Consider the following 6,763-nt stretch of genomic DNA (forward strand, 5'->3'; position numbering starts at 1 on the left):
CGATCTTGAACATAAGTTTTGATACTGCGATCAAATCTTATGGCTTTATCAAAATGTTGGATGAACTTGTGTATCAATGAAGATCATCAATAGTTCAAATAGTCTTTCTTTAGGTTATATATAGATGATATTCTATTAATCATTGGAAAATGATGCAGGGTCTACTGACTGAATTAAGAACGACTAGGAAACCTATTCCAAACAAAATAATTTAGGAGAGGTCAGATTATTCTAGGAAGGTTCAGATCTTTAGAGATCGAAAAGACAAAATGTGTTTTGTCTCAAGACGTACATTGACAAAATATGCTTGGTTGAGCTATTTGATTTAGAATCTAAAAGGAGCTTATTCTTTTAGCATGGAGTGATAATTGCTAAGAAACGGCGTCCTAAGCACTTAAGAGGTTAGGAAATGAGACAAATCCCCTATGCATCGGTTTTGCAGCCTAATGTAATGTGATGTTTTGTACGAGACCTCATATCTACTATGGCAGTAGGGGTAGTCAGGTAGATATCAGTCTAATTCAGGATATGATCATGGACCACTGTTAAGAACATCCTCAGGTATTATGGAAACGAAGACTACATGCTCGTGTATGGTTTTAAGGATCTGATCCTTATTGGATATTACGATTCCTAATTTTCGGATGATAAATGGATTCTAGGAAATGCAACATTAGGTCAGTGTGATTCTTATGAAGGGGCAGTAGTATGAGAGAAGTACCAAGCAAGGGTGCGATTGCTGACTCCATTATGGAGAGCCGAGTATGTAGCGGCTTTGTGAAGCTGCTAAGGAAGCTTATAGTCAGAAAATTCTTGATGGATCTGGAAGTCGTCCAGACATGGTCAAAACGCATCAACACTTTTATTGTGATAATAGTGGTGTTGTGGTTAATTCCTGGAGCTAAGGAGTCACAAGCATGAGACAACACACATTGAAAGAAATATCATCTCATTTAGAGATTTGGTGCATCGAGGGAACGTGATCGTCACGTAGATAGCTTCGGAACCACAATTTTGTTATCCATTTATACAAGCCCTACGGCTAAGGTATTTAAGGGTACCAATCTGTACAGGAGTATGAGAGTCTAACGTGACAAGAGCACGTGTGTATAGCCAAGTGGGAGATTTGTACTGGGCAGTTATGCCCTAATTTTGCTTCATGTACTTTATATTTTAGTAGTATGACTTTTTCCTTGTACACCCGCACTAGTTTAGGTCGAGTGGGAGATTGTTGGAGTTAATCCATAAATCTCTGTAGTGTTTCTATAGTTTGTATTTGTAACTTCACAAACATTTTGTTTATATAAGTAAAAATTTTGATATTTTAATTTTAAACAGTTAGTTTGCATTAAACCACAAAAATCTAATAAACTAACATCTAATATTATCTTGTATCTTACAACATATATGTAGAGACATGTGGGTGGGATCATATTTAAGTAATAACTAAATGTCCTGTAGTAGATGATAAGACTGGATATCTTATTCTGGTGGACACTACGAGTTGATCACTTTTGTAGATGTTACAAAATTATTGTAAAAGTGCTACAAATGATTTGATCCTGATCGTTCATATGGAGACATGTAAGCGGGGATATTCTATACAGAGGAGTTTTTATACAGACTGGACCACGAAACTTTAGGGTCTCATTAATAATGTTGTTCATAATATAACCTATATTTACTAGGATGACCTAGATAATACTGACCTGATCCTGAGTGAGTTGGTGACTTTCTGCCTATGAAGGCGGTCCTTTGATTTGTATGGGTGAGAGTGGCTAGATAGCGCCACTTAAAGCCTACACATTTTGGGGATTCGTCTGATTGGGGAGCTAGGAACAACGCTACATAAGAAAGGAATTCATCATTCCCCAATGTTGCGGACAAATAGATAAATTGCTCCTTAAAGGCTGATTCCGAAGACTTAAAAATGTGGCGTCACACTCTCTCTCGGCCCGAAGAGGGTTTGATCATAGTTGACTATGGTTTATTGTTCATTAAAGGGAGATAGAATAACTACTAATAGGAGGCAAAACGGTATATTTGGCAATGTACTTAACGAGCAATTTGGACAAGAGGTCGATCGTAATTGCTGATTGGTATATCAATGGAACAAAATTATATTCTGTAGTGGAAGAGTGCAACTGGCGTTCTTTTAATGGAGTGCTCGACAAGTTAACGGATGGGAATAATTAAATTAAAGAGTTTTATTAATTATTCATGTACATGTTGGAGCTTTAAACTACAAGTCATGAGGTTTTCTTTTGTAGCTCATGGATTAATGCAGAATCAGTGTTTGGATCTAATTGAATATTGTTCAAATTAATTGAGGGAATTACTTATATATGATATAATTAATTAATTTTTAATTATATATATGATATAATTATTATAATGTATTTGATACATTATATTATTGTGAGAGAAATAAGTTAATTTGAATATGATTCAAATATGATTATATAAATTAGATTCATATTGTTTAAATTTAATTTAGTGTGATTTAATTAAATTCTATTAGTGAGAGAAAAGAAACTATAGGTGATATTGTATATGATACAATATTAAAACTATAGTTATATGGTTATTATTTTGATATAACATATTAATTTAATATATATTATATATAAGTTAGTTGTCATGTTAAATATATATATTAATTAAATTAAATTAAAATTAAATTAAATTAAATTTATTTATTTAAATTTAATTTAAATTAATTAAAGGAGGGAGTTGTATCTCCCTCCCCCATATTTCTCTCCATTTTTATGATAGTGGAAAACAAGGGCTTGCAGAATGCTTCTTCATGTTCATCCTACAAAAAGAAAAACACAGTAGAGTTCTGTGTAAAAAAAAGATAGAAAAAATTTCTTTGCTTCATTTTCTTCTCAATTTTCCTTCCCTCTCAATCCAAAAATCACCAGAGCCTACACCTCCTAGATTCTCACCAGAGAATACTGAGATCATTCTGATGGTCGTGCCTAATTGGGTCATTTCACAGTTCGTGATTTTACACAAAGGAGAAGGATACGTGAAGAAAGTCTTCAAAGATAAGGGTTTTCTGAAACCTAATTAATTCTTGCTGTTTTTTTATGCATGTTGTATTTTTTTTTTTTTTTTTGTTGCGTTAAAGGCAATTTTTCTTGTTTTCTGTAAAATTATCAATTCTGAAAATTGGGTTTGGGATGATGCATCGTTTTACTCCAAGGACCCTTCATTGAGATCCTTCACCATGGCGCTAGCTTTTGGCCCAATTAGTTGGATTTAGGATTGATTTGACATTTTGGTCAAATTCAGCCATTTTTTTGGCTTAGTTGAACTTTAACCCAAATATAATGTCAAGTTTGGTCAAATAATCTTATTGATTCCAACAGTCATGATGAAACCACGTGACGTCATTGGAATTTGTTTTTAACTTCAATTTGGGACACATGTCAACTCTTAATTGATATCAAATTTGATGATTTGGAATTTCATCATGAATGACGTGGCAATTTGTGATTGGTCCAAAATTTCTAGTTTTCAATCTTCTTGATTCCTTAATTAATGAGATTTAGTTGGACTTTAATGATAAGGATGTTGATTCACCTTCTTCATTCAAGCAAGATTTAGGTTTGCCTTAATTGTAGAGGTGTTGATTCTTTCTTCTTCATACTCAATTTTTTGACTTTTTAAAATGACATTTATTAAATTTTGGTGGATTGCATTAATGCATTATTATTGTTACAAATCTTCATTTTTTCGTTATTTTAAATACATACAATTACATTACAAATTATATATGAGGTTATTTCAAATGAAGTAGATTTAAGGTTTTTATAATAATATATATTCCATATTTTAATTTTAGACTCGTTTCTATTGAGTTTTATATTCCACATATTTTGTCATATATACACATGTTGATTTAGTTATTTTGTAAATATTTACCTCATATTATTTGTTATATATTTCTATATTTTAATTTTAGTCTCATTTCTATTGAGGTATATATTTCTCACATACTTTGTCATATATATAACACATTTATATATAGTTATTTTGCAGATATATACCTCATATTATATACTACAATTAGACTAATAAACTAAAGTTAGATGACATCATCAAATTATTTAAAAAAAAAACCAAATTCATAATGTTCAAATTCTTAAGCTAGTACTCTGAAATATATCAGTAATCTTATTTGCCCCTTACAATAAATATACAAATATTCCGATTGTATATTTAACATATTACAATAAACAGTTGGATATCACACTAACTAGTATAATGATCAGATGGCGAAGAAGAATGGAAGAATTAAAGAGAAAGGATGAAACCCTAATCAATTGCGGGTACGTGGAGATGAACGATTTTTTTTCCTTTTTAATCTTTTTCTTTAAAAAAACATGGAAGAGCTATAATTCTAAATAGACCATAACATTTATGTACATAATCAACCAATTAAGTAATATCTAAAATTGAGAGTGTACATGGGTTGGGTTGGGTTGGTTTGTCGGGTTATAACTTATTTTTTTTATTTTAATGAAAAATATGTAAATTTATATACAACACATGACTAATAACTAAAATCTCATAAAATTGAAGGAAATCGGACACGAGGATTTTCATGAGCAATGGAATGATCGTTCCAAAATTTCAATCGTATTTGAACAACAACAATTATAATCAAGAAACGGAAACATACAGGCTATGCACTAAATGAAATTACGGGCATATTTTTCTATAGATCAAGGGATAGAATTATACATACCTTTGAAGACTCATCTTCAATATCCTTGATCACGAACACTCGAATAGACTCCATGATAACTTGTAGAAATACAAGTTATTGTCTCTCAAAAGTTGGAACAATTAGGGTTTTTTAATCGATAAAATCTCATCATTCTTAGAGAAAACGCATGGAATTATTCAAAAAAACTACCAAACTCATACAAAAGAGTGTTTTTACTGAAAGTTGTGTCACAGGGGGGGCTGTTCTCCTTTGTCAACGCTACTAAGGACTGGGGCGATCACTAACGCATAATATTGCAGGATTTCAAACAAAGATTCTAAGTGTCGCAGGCAACATCGACGCATAGGCATGCGTTAGAGGGGTTTCAACGCAAAGAAGGATTCATAGATTAAGCTGTTTGTGTCAAATCACCACTTGCAAGCATGGCATTTGCAACTGGTGGCGTCTGAAAAGTGTTTGAGTGTCAGGCGACTGACCAGGGTATGGAATTTAATGTTGTCCCATCTTCAAGCTAATGAAGAACAACGCCTATAAATAGAAGAAATCCCACCAGATGAAGAGATTAGCTCATTTTGTATAATTCTGAAATTTAGAGACTTGAATTGTGTTGTTGTGACAAGAAGAACAAAGAAGGAAAGAGATCCACACCCCACCTCGATCAAGGAGTGGAGAAAGCTTAGCTCGAGAGAGAATTTTCTTCCATTTCTTCTACAAGTTGGTTGTACACGAATTTAAATTGAGCCAAAGAGGACAAGAGATTGTACTCTGCAACATGACTCTTTTCTTTTCATCCAATTCTAATTCTCTTCATCTCATTTGATTGAGTATTGATCTTGTAAAGACAATCTGTTTCTTTATGAATGGTTCACTAAAGAGTTTAGCCAGCTAATCTCGGATCGTTGAAGCCCATGATCTATAGGCCCATTAGGTTCCCTTACTAGCTCATATGGAATAAACTTAGAACAGTATGATAGAATAATTTGAATTGTTCGAATTAGGTGAAGAGAGAGAAACCGACAAGTATATGTGATATAGTGGTAGGTTTTTTTTCAGTTTAGAGATACAGCTTTAATATTTAAATGTGATTTAAATATCAAGAATATGAATACGTGCATATTCGGAAGCTCGGAAATGATCGAAATGGTCAAGGATGTAAAAAGTCAAAGAGTTGACTTTTGACTTTGAAAAGTCAAATTTTGACCGACCTTATACTCAAATGTGGTTTGAATTTCGAGAAAATGAATGCGGATACATGCTCGGGAGGTCAAAATTTGTCAACATGGAAAAAATGTCAAAAGTCAAAAGGTTGACTTTTTTGGTCAAAGTTTGACTTTGACCAAATGACTATTTTGCCCTTTGACTAAAGTTAGTGGGAAAATCGAAACTTTTGTTAGATAATTCCACTAACAAAATAGTGGGCTAGATGTTGCTTATAGTGGAGACATTAAGCTCACTTAGTGAGTGGATTCTAGGTGTTGGGTTTTTATGAAGTTATTTCATGCAATTTTGCATGACCCTTTTCTATAAATATGGGCTTGTCATTTTGGATTAAAGACTTTTGAAAATTTTACAAAATTAGTTTTAAAAATTGGGCTGAAAAAATCCAAACCCAACCCAAATATCACTCTACTATTTCTATCTCTTTTCCTCTCTCTCGGGTTCTTAATCCATCGAGTCCCACACCCCGTTCTGAGTCTAGAGGATAGTAGGTCAGTTCTAGTGGTTGTCAGATTTGTGTTCGAGTAGAGATAGACGAGTTTCGGGAGCTTCAAATGTATTATTTCAAAATAACCCTAATTAATTCATTTAGGTTGCATGTTTAATTTTGGCAATTAGAGTAAAATCGATTCTCATTTCCGCTGCGCATGCCGACTTTTCCATCATTTGTGACCTATAGGTTTTAGTCCATCAGGTTGATCTATAAGATCCCATACTGAATTGAAGTACATTGACTGCATTTCAAGATCCATAGCTTTGATCCACTCATCTTTGTCAACATCCTCCATTGCCTTCTTGTAAGACAAT

The sequence above is a fragment of the Benincasa hispida genome, chromosome 10 (assembly GCF_009727055.1).
Source record: "Benincasa hispida cultivar B227 chromosome 10, ASM972705v1, whole genome shotgun sequence".
NCBI classification, from domain to species: domain Eukaryota; kingdom Viridiplantae; phylum Streptophyta; class Magnoliopsida; order Cucurbitales; family Cucurbitaceae; genus Benincasa; species Benincasa hispida.